The following is a 17,640-nucleotide window of genomic DNA, read 5'->3' on the forward strand; positions in this document are numbered from 1 at the left end:
TGTGTGCAATTATGAGAATGCATGCCAAAGTAGAATTAATCACTTAATAAAGTAAATAACAAATACACTCAAACAAGGATAAAAATAAAGATATGCATGACCCTTCTTTTATGTATGTTCTAATATAATGATTATTCATATTGGAAAGTTGCAAAAAATAGAAAAATTCAATAGAGATCTAAAATAAGCATGTTATTTATGAATAAGAGAGAAATAAAAAATGGAGAGAGAGAGAGAGAGAGAGAGAGAGAGAGAGAGAGAGAGAGAGAGAGAGAGAGAGAGAGAGAGAGAGAGAGAGAGAGAGAGAGAGAGAGAGAGAGAGAGGTGTTCCACTTAAGGTGGACATGGATATAACTTTGGGGAAAAATATAAATACGTATGTCTTTGAAGAAACAAAATTAACGTGGCATATGATCATAAGGTAGTTATCTCAAACATACTTAAATAAAGTAGTGTGAGTGACATTGTATGCCCGCCTTCCAATTATATATATAAAGATAAAGAAGGGGTGTAGAAATAGGCCTTGACCCTTTTAGAACAAAACAACAAGAGATTAATAAATAAATAAAATAACCAAATGAAGACTCAATGCTATAATAAAGTAGTAAAAATAAACAACCAAATAGTAGGGGTGTAGACGAAAAGATCATAAAGCATCTAGGGTAGTTACTACCTTATAGTCATTGTTAGGAATCTCAAACTATTTTTTCATATGCCACAATAAAAACTACTTTTATATGTGTTAACCCTAATGAATATGTGTCAAGGTAAATAACATCCTTGATATGTGCTTAATATGATTAGTTGTGTCTAGTTTATAACTATGGTTAATTTTCTATGTACACAGATAGATAATATTTGAGCATTATAATACTAATGTAATGTTAGAAGTTAAAGAAATTGTGGATATGATAAATACTAACTATCATGGTTTGATTTGCATGTATAACAAGATAAGAATCAACACCCCCATTAGAAGAGAGTATCATCAAGAAGTGTCTAGCCAATTGAGGGTGACTTGCATGAAGACCTTTCACATACAAACACGTAGATTCATATAGTTAAAATTGCATTTGTATGCAAATATGTTGATCTACTAATGTTTAATAAATATCTAAGAGTTAAATAAAGTAAAAAATGTTTTATTTCAAAATAGGTTAAGTTGTAATATTTTCCCTTTTAATAGATTAATTTAAACATTTTTGAAATGGTTCTTGTTGTATCTAGAAGTTTGAATTCTAATGTTAACTTTAATTGTTGTTAGTAGATCTCCGTGATGTAGAGAGAACCATCAAACCTCAAGAGCATAATAGTGTAAAAATGACCCCCTCCATTTTCTCCATAGATGTGACAAATGATAGTTAAATGAGGAATCTAAGTAGAAGCATGTAAACTATGGAACCTATTAGAATCTAACTATATATGGAAACTATGAAGTGGATCTCTATGATTCATAACATCTAATACTAAGTAGGATGTGAGGGAGAATGCAAGCTAGTCAATATTATTACTATTATTCATAAATTCACCATCAGCTAAACATTTCCTTTAAGATTTTATCACATGCCTTTTAAATTTCAATACCAAAATACAAGAAAGTGAAGGTGTGTATGATATTTTAAGGACACAATATTTAATAATATGAAATAGAAAATAATCATATTTTAATAATACATAATACGAATAAACTTGTCTTCAAACCTTCATATATTTCTCATATTTCTAACCTAAAATATATTTAATTTATTTCACAAAAACCATTTATTTCAGCTATGGTCGTATAATCCATTCCAAGGACCTTAAAATATCATTGTTTTTTTAATTGATTGAAAGCAAGTTTAAAAAATCTCATTAAATTACCCCTTGTTATGGCTATGGATTTTTCTTTTTCATTTAAAAAAAACTTGGATATTGTCTCCTTACCTATCATGAGATTAATTTTTGTTGGCAATTTAGAGAAACTAATTATGTGTTGCATTGATGTCAACATTATCTGCTTTGGTTATTTATCGGTATCTGGTTGGTCCCGGTAGGATGATTGGTTCTAGTTAGTAAGATCATGTTGATCCAGTGTGCTCTGGTATGCTTTGGTCCGTGGAATCGGTTTGGATTGGTTATTCATGTGTTCTTGATGTGTCAAATTCAATTGGTTCAAGATTTGATGATCTAGAAGCTATCACTTGTTCTAGTAGGCTTTTTGGTTATCGGTGAGGGTTTCATCGACAGAGCTTTGTTTAAGATCTATTGTTGAATCCGATAAGTGGTGTTGATGCAACTTCTAGTAAGTTCTCAGGATGTTGATGGTTATCATGTTCATGTTTGTGGTGTTTCATTTTGCTTATGGAGACCTATTATAGGTCCGGTGGTTATTCTTCTAGTTTATGGACCGGTTTCTGTAACGTGTGGGTTGATGCTCCTGATGCATTACCAGTTGGATTCATTTATTGGATTACATTGTTTTTGGCCTAAGCCGACTTGATTGATCATTAGATTGCGGGTTTAAGTTATGAATTTATTGTATTATCTTTTAAGGCCTCTGGTATTGAGCTTAACCGGAACTGTACTCAAGCATGGGAGATGTTATACTTGTAGTTCAATCTTCATTCCAGATTGTTGTCCGATGTTTTATGTAGTCAGTGAGACTCCTTTTGTGATGAGCAATGTGCTCTAGGCTGTTGGCCTTCCTGCATGTCCAGGCCCCTTATTGTAATATATATTCATATGATCAATAGATAGATATTGTGGGTCTCCAATCCCACCATGGTTTTTCCTCTTTGAGGTTTTATACATATAAATCTGCGGTGTTATGGTGTTTATCTTTGTGGTTACATTGTTGATTATTTTTATATGGTTTTATGTTTATTGGTTGCTAAGTTGTTGTATTAATAAGGTTAAATTTCTCCATTCCGGTAGAACATTGATTCAGCCCCCCCCCCACTCTCAGTGTTCTTGAATCCCAACAATTGGTTTCAGATCCTGGTGCCTCAGAGTAAGTCTAACAGCTTGAGGAAGATCCTATTTCCAGAATCTATGGAGATTAGTTTAAGGAAGGAACTTCAAGTAGCTCTTGAAGACTATGATGTTGAAAGATTGAGGAACATGAAGATGCAAGATGAATTGAGATCTACAAAGGAATTCATTTTTACCCTGCAGGAGAGGTTGTCATTTGCCCAAGCTAAAAGGAAGGAACTTTTACAAAATCAGAATGATAAAGAGAAGGATGCCCTTAAGAAACATTGTCAAAAGCTGAGTTAGGAGAATATGGTCATGAAGAATGAAATGCAAGCCCTAACTATGAGGATGTCCAAGGAGATTGAGGACCAGAAGAAGAATGAATAAAATCTTGCTAGATCTCTGAAAGATAGATCTGAGGAATGTATTAGGTTGGTTCATGAAAATGATGTGTTGAGAACTGAATTGGTGTAGTCACAGAACAATGAGCAAGAATTAGAAAGAATGGTAACAATCCTAAGAGATGATCTAACTATTGCAAATGAATACAAAGATAAGTTCAAGGTTAGTTCTTGTAAGCTTGATGAATTATTGAAGGATCAGAGGGACACATGAGACACTAGAGGTCTTGGATTTGAGAATGGAGAAAGCTCTAGTATTGTAAATGAAGATCAGAAGGTCAACCAGAATCTGAGGTCACTGATAAGGAAGCTCAATGCACATAAACTCAATGGTAGATGCTTTGTTTGCAATATATTTAGTCATATGACTAGGCATTGTATAAATAGAGAAAATCATAGTGATAATGTAGTTCCTGGTCAGTGTTCAAACTGTAAGAAGTATGGTCATAGGACATAAGATTGTAGAATGAATGTTAAATGTCATGCATGTGGAAAGTTTGGAAATATGGATAATCAATGCAGGTCAAGGAATGGTCAAGGTTAAAGTAAGGCAATTCAAAAGAATAATGTCACTTGTTATGCATGCAACAAAGTGGGACATATTGCTAAATTTTGTAGAAGCAAGAATCCATCGACAGGAAGTGATAAATCTAATGAGAAGGGAAAGAAGAAGGTCGATGACACTCAGAAGGAGTATGAGAAGAAGTGGGTTATGAAGTCTGAGGATCAACCGATAGAATCAATTGCCCCAGATGTTCATTTGGCTGAAGGACATACCTCAGTTATTCAACCAACAGAGAAGAATGTTCTTGCACTGGCAGGAAACTCATCTGATAACTAAGGCATTCGCCTTAGGGGGAGGAAAATTGATGACAGATCTTGCATTGCCCCTGATAGTGGTCTAAAAGCCCATTTCAGATATTTGGAAGTTAGGTTGATGATTAACCGACAAAGATTTCTTAGATCTTGGATATAATTTGGTTTTCTGGTAAGTCACTTTATGAGTTATGGTTTGGTCATACACCTATAGTTAAGTATTTCAAAATATTTGGTAGTAAATGTTATATCAAAAGAGATGATTTCATTGGCAAGTTTGATCCTAGATGCGATGAAGGAATATTTCTTGGTTACTCCAATGAAAGAAAAGCATATAAATTTTATAACAAGATATTGCAGAGAATTGTGGAGAGCACTAATGTCAAGTTGGATGAGCAAAATAGAAGTCAAATTAAAATTTATGAGCAAGATCCGGCAGTGGAAATGATCTTAACTGAATCGGTAACACCTTTACCAGAATAAAATGTTGAACCAGTTACTCCAGCAGTATCAAAAAATTTAACAATAATTGAAGATCAGGGAAGAGGAACAAAAAGTCAGAAGACTCCTAGGTATGTAAGGTTGAATCATTCAGAAGATCAGATAATTGGACAAGAAGAAGGTTGGCAGCTGATGAGGTATGCTTAATTTCTTTAAATTATATCGTCATCAGTTATTGAAGCTTGTAAGGATGAATGAAAAGAGGAATTGGATCAATTAGAAAAGGACATCACATGGTCTTGGATGTTATTGGAACCTGGCTTGATTGGTTTGCAATGTATATTCTCAGAAGGAAGGAATTGATTATGTTGAGTCCTTGCTCTGGTAGCTAGGATTTTCAGATATTTTCAAGGATTACTTGGTATGGTTTTTGTTCTATGATGACTTTACACTTTGAGCATGTTCAGATGCAGATTGGAATAGAAAAACAAGTAACCGGATAGGATCATCTGGTGAAGCTTTCTTTCTTGGAAAGAATCCTATTTCATGGATCAACAGAAGCAGTCATGTACTTCTTTATCTACTGTTGAAGCTGAGTATGTTGTTGTTGCTACTAACTGTACATTGGATGAAGCATATGTTGAAGGATATAAAGTTGGATTGTAATGTACTGGTAGTTATTCACTATGATAACTCTGTTGCTATTGACATATCAAAGAATACGGTATTTCTATCAAGTATAATTTTTTGAAGGAGTAGTGGGAAGCAAATGAAGTCAGATTGGTTTTAGGAATCATTTGAGTATTTGAGAGACAGGTTGAGGTTTTCTGCCCCTCCGGTAGAGACCTAAGTGATTCTATTTGGTATCAGTCTGGTATGCATTATTAGAGCTATTGTTTATTCTGGATTGATGTGGTGATGCTACTACTGTGAGGGAGTAGTTAGTCTTGTTATTTAGTGGTTTATGATTTTTCTTTGTTATTTATGTCAAATTTTGGGCATTGATGTCAAAGGGGGGGAGATATTCATGTGAAAAACAAACTTAAGGAGTTATCTACATTAGGGGGAGAGATATTTATGTGGAAAACAGAGCTTAACAGAGATATCAGTCTAAGGGGGAGATTATTAGCACAAGGAGGAGGAACTGAATTTCAGATTGGTTGTATCCCATTGGAGGAGTTTGGTTCAGGTCTATGGATGGTTAATTGGTACAGAGACATTTCTTCAGAACCTCATTATCATATCATTTTATGGGAGATTGTTGGTTGTCTTCCATTGGGGGAGACTTGTTTGGCATTTCTTGGCACTTGGATGTTTTTCACATCTAGTGTTGCCATCAATGCCAAAGGGTGAGATTGTTGGCAATTTGGAGGAATTGATTATGTGTTGAATTGATGTTTGTCATTGATGTCAACACTAGCTGCTTTGGTTGTTTACCGGTATCTGGTTGGTCCTGTTAGGATGATTGGTTTCTGGTTATTAAGGTGATGTTGATCCGATATGCTTCGGTATGCTTTGGTCTGTGGAATTAGTTTGGATTGGTTATTCATGTGTTCCTGATGTGTATCACATTCAGTTGGTTTGGGATTTGATGATCCGGAAGCTATCACTTGTTCTAGTAAGCCTTTTGGTTATCGATGAGGGTTTCACCAACAAATCTTTATTTATGATCTCTTGTTGAATCCGATAAGTGGTGTTGATGCAGCTTATAGTAAGTTCTTAGGATGTTGATGGTTATTATTTTCGTGTACGTGGTGTTTCATTTGGCTTATGGAGACCTATTATAGGTCCAGTGGTTATTCTTCTAGGTTATGGACCAATTTCTATAACATGTTGGTTGATGGTCCTGACACGTTACCGGTTGGATTCATTGATTGGATTACATTATTTTTGGCCTAAGACAACTTGGTTGATCATTAGATTGTGGGTTTAAGTTATGAAGTTATTGTATTATCTTTTAGGTGGCTGACCTAATTGTTTAGGTCCCGGGTGGGTATAAATATGATATAAGATCTCTTTGTAGATCAAATGAGATAATAGTAGATTGTGTATGGTATGGGATTATGCGAATAATGTTGTAATTATTCATGTAGAATATTTGGTTGATCATAGGTGATTGAATTGGGTTTGTGGAAGAGGTTTATGGCCTCTGGTATTGAACTTAAGCAAAACTATACTTAGGCATGGGAGATGCTATACTTGTAGTTCAATCTTCATTCTGGATTGTTGTCTGACGTTTTATGTAGTCAGTGAGACTCCTTTTGTGATGAGCATTGTGCTCTAGGCTATTGGCCTTCTTGCATGTCTAGGCCCCTTATTGTAATATTTATATACACATAAAAATGGCTATGAGCAATTAAATAAATATTTTATATTTATTTAATAATTATTCTTCTATTAAATAGTTAATTTGAAAAGATTAATTTATTTAATTCATTTCATGTCCTATTAATTAATTTAATTGAAACATTTTATTAATTATTTCATTTATCTTTTTCCTCTAATCAATTAATTAAATATCTAATATTTAATTGTTATTCTTCTATCCTATAGTCTCAAATATTAAACAATTTCTTAATTATTTAATCCCTTTTCCAACTGATCTTCCATCTCCACTTCATCTTTCCTTTGCCAACTCATCCATCATGTGGCTAAATTAATTCAACAAAATTAAAATAAATAAAACATTTATTAGCCACTTATCTCCAACTTCCAAAATAAATGAAATATTGTGTACGTACACATATTTCCTAACCTTCTTCTATATTCTCTCCAACATCCCTATATCTTAGGAGGACTTAAGTCCACTTGTCCTCTCATTCCTACATCTTCTCCAACTATCTTATATTCTCTCAATTATTCCCCTCAGTCAAGGTGAGATGAGTGACACTTGTCTTCTCCTTCCCCCTTTCTCTCAACCTTCAACTTCTTGCTCATAGCCATCCAATCTGCAAGATTTGATCATGATCATTGATCTTTTCCATCTAAGCTCATGCACTCAAAAAACTATAAAAAGAGGTCGCTTAATCCATTTTGAAACTAATAGAAAAAATAGACTAATAGCTAATCATATAGTCATCTAGGAGTCTTCATTTTGCATCTGTGAGTTTGATTTTGAAGCAAATAGCATTTTAGAGTTTTTGAGCATAAATCATTTTCATAGCATTTTAGCTTAATATCATTTGCATTATCATATTATCAGTTAACTACTAGTCCGTTCTTCATATGCCATCTTAGAAGCTACTAGTGCTTGTTTGAGAGAAAATCATCTGCAACCAGGAACAATGGAGTTAGGACACAATGGGACTTAAACCATGAAGGTAATACTGTTTTCATTTTATATTCATTTCATGTAGTTTCATTGGTTGAGTTTGGATTTCCTATAGTATTTCCTTTGTATTTTGTGAAACTAATATGCTACAGGTAGTATTCTGGAGATGAAATTCAAGTCGACACATTTTGGTGCCCACTGTGGGGTTGGACCCTCACATATATCTTTCTAATATCCTGTCTAGTTCTTGTACACATAAGTTTAACACATTTGTAATCCAGATTCATGCCTGTGTGAATTCTGACAGTGCATCCATTTAATAGATTAGTGGTTTTGTCTTGCAGGTTAGTGCATTTGACATTTAATTAGTGCTTTTGTTTGTGAATTCACACATTTAATCATCAAATTAACGCTTTTATCTCGCAGGTTAACACATGTGTCATTTAGGTTAGCGCTCTTGTCTGTGAATTCACACATTTAGTCCGTAAAGCAGTGCTTTCGTATAGTAGGTTCACACTTTTGTCACTTAGGTCAGCGCTTTTGATGTGGAAAACAACGCATTTGCTAAGATAGCACTTTTATTCTCAACTAATAAACTTTTTTGTAAGTCTGAATGTCCAAGAACTGAAAATTTCAAACTACTAACATATCTATGTGCAGGGTTATTTTAAAGCAAATTTCATGCATTTCCTCACATAATTAATTAGGAGTTTTATTTTGGAGAGTAATACATCATATCTTGCTCATTTAGCTTAACTAGGGGGACAATTGACAACATACAACTTGCATTTTGAGTGACTTCTTTAAAGTAGTTGCACATAGATTGTAAAAGGCTAAAAATAAACTTGTGTATTTTGTGCTTGATGAAGTATTAGGTAAGTATGCTCTCACCCTCATATGGTGATCAGAAAACCAAACCTAATCTCTTTTATGTGTAATCTTTAGAGGGTCAGCCTTCCTGAGCTACCTTAAGGGGGCCAGTGAGAGGGGAATGACCCAAATAGAAATGGGCTAATACCGAATCCTTCTGATCCACTCTAAATAAATCATGTTTGTGACAAAATTCATAAACAACATGTGCTGATAAGTTCATACCAACACTAGGTTTCCCAATAAACCCTATGGAGCGTAACCTCTATAGGTTGGGAACCTTTTGTATTTATTGAGCTAAAAGTGCCACATGTATGGCGACATGACTGGAAGCCTTTACTAAAAACCACTTGTAATAGTTGCCAAAATCCTTCTAATTGTTGGTGCAGGAGGTCGGACATCTGAAGTGGCTCACACACATATAGTTCTTAGTAGAGATATAAATTTTGCCATGGGGAGTTTTCATAGAAACTGGTGCTTGGCTACCCCAGAGAAGTGAGTGTCAAGGGTGGAGCCAGCGAGGTCAAACATCTAAATATCCTCTCGGAATAGTGTAGCCTTGGGGGAAAACCCATGTGAGATTCAACAATTATTGTCTCAGCCTATCATAGGATTCGTGCTTGCTTGTGCATTTTATTTTTCAAACATTGTGTCTTCTATGTCTATAACCTGCTCAGAATGGTCAAAAATTGAAAAAAAATCATTATCTACAAATGAGCAAAAATCTAACAACTTGCTGGAAAAATTGAAAAATCCTTGTAACACAGTCAGAACAACACTTTTGGGGCACATAACCATGCATTTAATATGAAAAACAATGCATTTGAACAACAGTACAATGCTTTTATGTCATAGGTTAACACATTTGATTAGTGGATTAGCGCTTTTAAACTTAAAACCGCGCTTTTATAACATAGTTTTCCGCTTTTAGTGTCATAGAGCAATGCTTTAAAATAACAGAGTGGCGCATTTGTCCCATAAGTTAGCACTTTTGACCAAAAAGTTGGTGCAAATTCTTTCTCGCATATGAGATAGAGCATATCAAACCAAAATTTCAAAGTATAAAAAACCCTTCTTAAGTGGAGTTGTGTTTAAGCTATTGCAAACCTTCAAACTAGTTAAATAATCGGGTTACAAATCCAACAGGCTATTTCAAAAAAGTTTTCATAAGCATAAAACATTCAACAAGGTAGTGATTCAACCATCTTAAGTGCAAAAATCTACATCATTATCAGTTTCTCATCAGGATATATCAAATCCTCTATCATGAAACTTGATCAATCCACCTTTTGTTCATTATCTTGGATATATCATTCCTATTTTGAACCTAGGTTATATCAAAATCAGAATTGAACCTAGATTATATCAAAAGAAAACCTAGTTGTAAAGCTACTCAGAAGAGGATAATATTCTTTTATATCAATCATAAGATTTTGTTAAAACATGGGATATTCCTACACCATTTTCATTACTATTTATGTGGCTGCGGGACAAAAATTTAACGAAAAAAATTTGCAAGGACGTTATTTTCAATAAAAGATGCTTTATCACAATGAATCAATAACAGTGGTAAAATCAACAAAGCTTACCTTCCTAAACCAATAATCACCTATTGAGTTATTTTTAGAAGGTCAAAACTTGAGAAGTTTTTCAAAGCAATCACATGCCAGTTTGGACTAGAGCTCAATACGAGCAATTCAGAAAACAACAAAAATAAATGAAAGAAGACAATTCAATGTTTCAAACTTTTGGGTGTATGGATGTTGATGAAGAAGCATTCAATAACACCATTAGAGACCTTGAGCAATATTTCAAATTTGACAAACTAATGGAAAATTTATTGGAGAAACAAAAGGAAAAATACTTTTTAATGTTGGTAAAATCAGGAGCTAAATTACCACAAGACTTTAATATAGAAAGTTTGAAACAAGATGCAAAGATGAGTAATAATCAATACATAGATGATCCAAATAACATGGATGTAAATAAAGTAAGCCATGAGAAAACAAGAGGAGATAAAACAAGAAAAATACCATGATGATACAAGAAGATAGTGTAGTGATAGAAGAACTTATGAGGATACAAGGAGAATCCATGTGGATAATCCTTTGTTAACTCTCGCTCAACAAATGCAAACCTTACAACAACAAATACAGGATATGCAGAATGGAATGAGTTCCAAGAAGTATTCATTGGAGGACATTTGTCCATATCCTTTTGACAAAAGTTTAAATATGATACCATTCCCACAGCATTGTGAAATCCCTAAATATAATAAATACAATGGGAAATCTAATCCTCAAGATCACATTAGGGAATTTTGCACTATGAGTATGGAATTTGCACACGATGAAACTTACCTAATGAGTCTATTTCCTAGGAGTTTAAATGGACAATCAATGGAATGGTTCTCAATATTACCATATAGAATCAAATCTTTTGAAGAACTTGTGAATAGATTTATCTCACAATACTCCTATAATGTAAAAAATGAGATAACAATGTTGGATTTATGCAATGTTAAGCAAAAGAATGGTGAATATTTCATGGTTTTCTTACAACGATGAAAATGAATGTTTAATTGGTATCCAAGAGATGTACCTGATCAAGAGAAAATGGACATATTCATTGACAACCTTATTAGTGAAATGAGTTATTGTCTAAAAATACAATGTCCTTCTTTTGCCAAGATGATTGAAAATGGTCTAAAAATAGAAGATGAAATGGTAAAGAAAGCACAGCTAAAATTTTATAATAATTCCTACAATAACAATCACAACAACAACAAAAACAACAAAAACAATGACAAACCTAAATTCTAGTCAAAGAATAGGAATGTTATCAATGGAGGAAATGATGACAATAATGCTACAAAACAACAACCAATCTTTAATCTATAAAGTCAAATCCCAAACAATAACAATCAAGAGAATAGTTAATCCAAGTTTTTCTTCTCCAATCCTTGCAAGAAATTCACAAACATTGGAGAACCCTTGGAATCGGCTTTGAAAACTCTTCTTGCAAATAAATTGATTACTTTAGCAGAAGAAACAAACTATGAACCACAAGTCAAACCTAATTGGTGTAATGACAATCATTTTTGCAATTACCATCGAAACAAAGGTGGTGCAGGAGAACCTCATGACTAAGATAATAAGAGAAATAAATGCTAAAGGAAACACATGAGAATGTGACCTTTCAACCTATGTAATAGGGTAGTCTTGTTTGTTTGATGTTTGATTTATCTGTAATAAACCCCACCTTGTTACCCAATGACATGGATTTGGCAAATTGATAAGCTACCATGGCCATATGGGCCTAGGGGTATTTGGTTGAGTATTTTTATAGGGTTTATTTTTTGGAGATGTCTTAGAAATGTTTAGGACATGTTGAAGAACCTCTAGGTAGTCGGATTTAACATATGTCAAAAGTTGCTCAAACTTGACAACTTTGTTGACAACTTTTAATGACAACTTTTGGTTGCAAATAGCAACTTCTTTCCAAATGGTTACCTCAATTCAAAAGGTGGTTGATAACCATTGATAAAGGTATAAAGTGTCATCCCCAATAATCATTGGGAGGAGAGAACAAAGGGAGAATGAATTTGTAAACTTTGGCATCATTGAAGTAATAGATTTTTGAGAATTTTCCGCAATTCTGTTATTCTACATGGTGTACCATACTGTATGATCATTTTTGAATTAGGAAACTAGTGAGATGTGTTATGGTGGCTAATTACCTTTCAAATTTATTAAGTCTGAGGTCCTAATTCGCCAAGACAAGGAAGAAATTAGCAACTTTCTGGAAGTAGTCTAGATTTGATAGTTTTGTCTAGGGTTTTGTAAAGAAATGGCCTTGCCTTGTTGATCCTTCATTGGTGGTTCACAAATTTGAAGGGGATGCAAGTATGGAAAATGTATTTTAAGATTTTAAAGGCCTTTTGTAGGTTAGGACCAGTTGGAGGTGAGGGTTTGATGCATTAAGGTGGGCAACTCCATGTGGCCACTGGTAAGTGTAAACAAACAGGTCTCACATCAAGGGCTAAAGGGTCTGATCATGGCCTAAGAATTAGGATTTGGTGTATTTTCAATGGCTTAAGATTATTCCTTGAGTTTTTTAAGTGAGTTAAGGTCTGTGTCTACACACTCCTTTGCAAAAGAGGCCTAATTGGACTATACTGGTCTCCTAACCAAGTAGGGTTTGGATTCTTGTGTTCCCTACCAGTAAGAAAACTTAGGATATGTTTTGTGACTCCCAAAAGGGTATCCAAATCTAGGACTTTTTGTTTGGTCTTTTGGAGGTATAAATAGTTAAGTGTAGAAAACTGGTCTGACCAGGCTACTAGGTTTTGTAGGCCTTGTTGTAGCAGTTACCCAAACCGGTAGAGGGAACTTGAATTCAGTGATTGAAGGGGGTCTCCCTGATCTAGGGGACTTCTAATAAAACCTTAAATAGCCATTGTTTCATTAGAGAAGGGACCAAACCATTGCTGACCATAGAGACTTTGTATCGGTAAATGAAAGAGACCTTGTACTGGTAGTCTTTTGTTTAGAGAGAGGAATGTGGGACTTGTCAAACTGATGTTCCTTAACCCCTAGAGTGTTGTGTGATTGCTAGGTTCCTTGGTGTGTTCTTGGATTAGGGGAACCTATCTTATACCTAGTACCGTGACTCTGGATCAGTTTTGTTATCAAAGTGAAGGAGCAATCCTTTTGGGAAGAAGAATAGTACATGTCAGCAGAAGAATTAGAGGGTGAGGCTAGAAGAATGCCTCTAAAGATGACAAATGTGGAACTTCCCAAGATGGTGCAAGAGAATAGAGAAGAAAATGATCATCTTAGAAGATTGATTGAGAACTTGGAAGGCAGGCTGGAGAGAGGACCCGATGGCTTGGAGGAAGTGGGAGAAGAGGAGAACCCACAAGGGCAAGAAGAAGAGGAATTTCCTGCAGAGCATAGGTACCTAGTCAATGCCTTGAAGTCTGTGGAGAGGAGAACCATGGACCAAAAAAAACCTTCCTATTGTTAGTGGGAAGATGGATGTCGATGGAGTGATGGACTGGATAGTTTTCTTGAGCGATTTTTTTGAATGTGAAGACATTGCTGACAACCAAAAGATGAAGGTTGCCAAGTCAAAAATGCAGGGAGCAGCCCTGACATGGTGGAATTTTGTGCAAGGAGAAAGAGTGAAAGATGGAAGAGGAATGATCACCTCTTGGAAGAAGATGATTATAGAGATTAAGGGAGTATATGTACCAGAGGACTATGAAGTCCAATTACAAAAGAGAAGGTAGAATCTCAAACATAAAGAGATGGATGTGTGTACCTATACCGAAGAATTTCATAAATTGAGTATAAAGTCTAAGAAGGTTGAAGATGAAAGTGAAAGAGTGGCAAGATATCTAAATGGCCTAAGGTGGAACATACAAGAAGAGTTGAACCTCTTATGCCATGACATTGTTCATAGATGCTATCAATTAGCATTAAAAGTAGAGGAGAAACTCAAAAGAAGACAAGATCAAAGCAATAGAGGAAGGGGTAAGCAACTAAGAGGAAGGAGCAACTTCAGAGGAAGAGGATCAAATTTTGAATTTCAAGGATAGAGTAGTCAAGATTCCTCAAGGAATGAAAACAACAACAAAGGCAACTTTAGAGGTAGAAGGCCAAATTTCAGAGGAAGATCATGAGGAAGAGGAGAATGAACAATAAAAAAATTTAACTGCAACCAAGAGGGACACATTGCCAACAGATGCCCGGAGAAGATGGGGTCTTGTTCCCAAGGAGAAAGGAGAGCCAATCTAACCCAAGAATCAGATTACCAAGGTAGTAGTAAACCTGATTCATATGGTTATCCAGAGACTGGAGAGACACTAATGTTGAGAAGAACCCTCTTGAAGGTACCAACACCTATGGAGCCACCTCAGAGGAAGTCTATCTTCCGCACCACTTGCCAATCAGGAGGAAAGGTATGTAAAGTTCTGGTTGAATCAAGGTCTACTAAGAATTTTGTGTCAATAGAAATGGTAGAGAAGTTGAAATTGAGGAGGATACCCCATCCATACCCCTTTAAGGTGTCTTGGCTCACAAAAGGGCAACAAACTCTTGTAGAAGAGCAGTCATGGGTAGAATTCCAGATAGGGGCTTATAAAGATAAGATTTTGTTTGATGTTAACATGGATGCTTGTCACCTCTTGTTTGGAAGACCATGGAAATATGACCTTAAAGCACACCATGATGGCTTTAGGAATACCTATTCCATCACAAATAATGGCAAGGTCATAGAGCTACTACCCCTAACTGAAAACAATGATGAGCAGAAAGAAACTGAGTCCAAGGTGATGATGATGGAGGGAAAACCATTCCTCAAGGAGATAAAGATGGAAGAAGGAATATGCTTTGCATTTCTTCCAATACCAACCTCAAAGGGGAAGCCTTCTGTAGATGATAGAGCAGAAGGAAAGGACAAGGATCTCAGTCTAGAAGTGAAGGAGATCATTGGTAAATACCAAGGCATAGTTGCAGATGGAGTACCAAGGAGTTTGCCTCCAATGAGAGAGATCAGTCACTTTATTGAATTGATCCCAAGGGATACATTGCCTAATAAGGCTGCATACAAACTCACACCACAACAAAACAAGAAGATGGGAAGGCAGATTCAAGAGTTGCTAGACTCTGATCTGATTGGAAATAGTCTTAGCCCATGTGCAGTACCGACAGTTTTGGCATCCAAAAAGGATGGAACATGGAGGCTCTGTACTGACTCAAGAGATCTCAACAAGATCACCATAAGGTATATATTTCCAATGCCTAGGATAGAGGATTTGCTTGATTGTTTGGGGGGTGCAAAATATTTTTCTAAAATTGATTTAAGGAGTGGATACCACCAAATTAGAATTAGGCCTGGTGATGAGTGGAAAAAAACCTTCAAAACAAATGAAGGGTTGTATGAATGGAAGGTTATTCCATTTGGTTTGTCTAATGCCCCAAGTACATTCATGAGACTCATGAATGAAGTTATGAAATAATTCACACGGAAGCTTGTAATAGTGTATTTGGATGACATCCTAGTATTTAGAAGGACAAAGGAAGAACACTTGAGGCATCTAGACATGGTTTTGAAAAGGTTGAGTGAAGAGGAATTGATGATCAATATGGAGAAGTGTTTGTTCATGCAGGAAGAGCTCATCTACCTAGGATTTGTGATCTCCAAAGGTCACTTGAATATGGATCAAGATAAGGTAAATGCAATTCTTTCTTGGCCTACTCCTAAGACTATCGGTGAAGTTAGAAGTTTCCATGGATTAGCTACATTTTATAGAAAGTTCATAAGAGGTTTTAGTCAGATATGTGCTCCAATATTGGAAACCATAAAAGGTGGTCAAAAGTGCAAGTTTTCTTGGATAAAGGAGGCAGATGAGGCTTTTGAAACTCTCAAGAAAAAGGTAGCTCAATAATAGGTACTTGCTTTACGTGATTTTAATAAAGTGTTTCAAATTGAATGTGATGCTAGTCATGTGGTCATAGGAGCAGTCATAAGCCAAGAAGGTAGATCTATAGCATTCTTTAGTGAAAAACTCAATGAGGCAAAGAGAAAATATTCTTCTTATGACCTAGAAATGTATGCACTAGTTCAGGCATTGAAAAAATGGAGACACTATCTACTACCAAAGGAATTTGTGGTCTATACCGACAACCAAGCCTTGAGTTTCATTAACAGCCAAGAAAAGCTAAGCCATAAGCATATGAAGTGGGTAGAATCCCTACAAGCCTATACCATTTCCATAAAACACAAGAAAGGAGTGGCCAACAAAGTGGTTGATGCACTGAATAGGAGAGTTCTAACCATATCTCAAATCCAATTAGAAAGCATTGGGATTGATGCAATGAAAAACATTTATGCTGTAGATGAGGACTTTAAGGAGATTTACAAGGCATGTACTAAATTTGGTGAAAGGTATCATGTGGAGTTTTCTGATTTTCTGATCCAAGATGGACTTCTTTTCAAAGTTGGGAAATTGTGCATACCAAAGTGTTCAATGAGGACTAATATCATCAAGGAAAAGCATAGTGGAGATATGGCAGGTCATTTTGGTTTGGAAAAGACACTTGAATTGGTAAGAAGGCACTACTTTTGGCCCAAATTATAGGTTGATGTAAGAAAAATTGTAGATGCATGCACCATTTGCCAAAAGGCAAAAGGAAGAAGTACCAATGTTGGTCTCTATCAACCCTTACCCATTCCCTCAAGACCTTGGGAAAATGTGTCAATGGACTTTGTAATGGGTTTACCTAGGACCCAAAAGGGGTTTGATAGTTTATTTGTGATAGTGGATAGGTTTAGTAAAATGGCACATTTCTTGCCATGTAAGTCCACTAGTGATGCATCTTATATAGCAGATTTGTTTTTTAGAGAAGTAGCAAGGATTCATAGACTTCCATTGAACATAGTGTCTGATCGGGATGCCAAATTTGTTGGCCATTTTTGGAGAACTCTATGGAGGAAACTTGGCACTAATCTGTCTTTCTTAGCAGCCTATCATCCACAAATGGATGGGTAGGCAGAAGTAGTAAACCGGTCATTAGGGAATTTGTTGAGATGTCTTACAAGGCAGCATGGTGAAAAGTGGGATTCAATCTTATCTCAGACTAAGTTTGCCTACAATGACATTGTAAATAGAAGCACTGGGAAGTCACCATTTCAGATTGTGTATGGGTTACATCCAAGAGGGGTATTGGAGTTGAGAAAACTACCCCATATGGATCCCATAAGTGCAGATGGTGAGAGGTTTGCTGAAGCCATAAAAGAAGTTCATGAGTAGGTCAACATACAACTTCAAAAGTCATCAGAAAAATACAAAGAACATGCAGATCAAAAAAGGAGTGAGGTACA

This window comes from Cryptomeria japonica, chromosome 3 (genome assembly GCF_030272615.1).
Source record: "Cryptomeria japonica chromosome 3, Sugi_1.0, whole genome shotgun sequence".
Classification (NCBI taxonomy): Eukaryota; Viridiplantae; Streptophyta; class Pinopsida; order Cupressales; family Cupressaceae; genus Cryptomeria; species Cryptomeria japonica.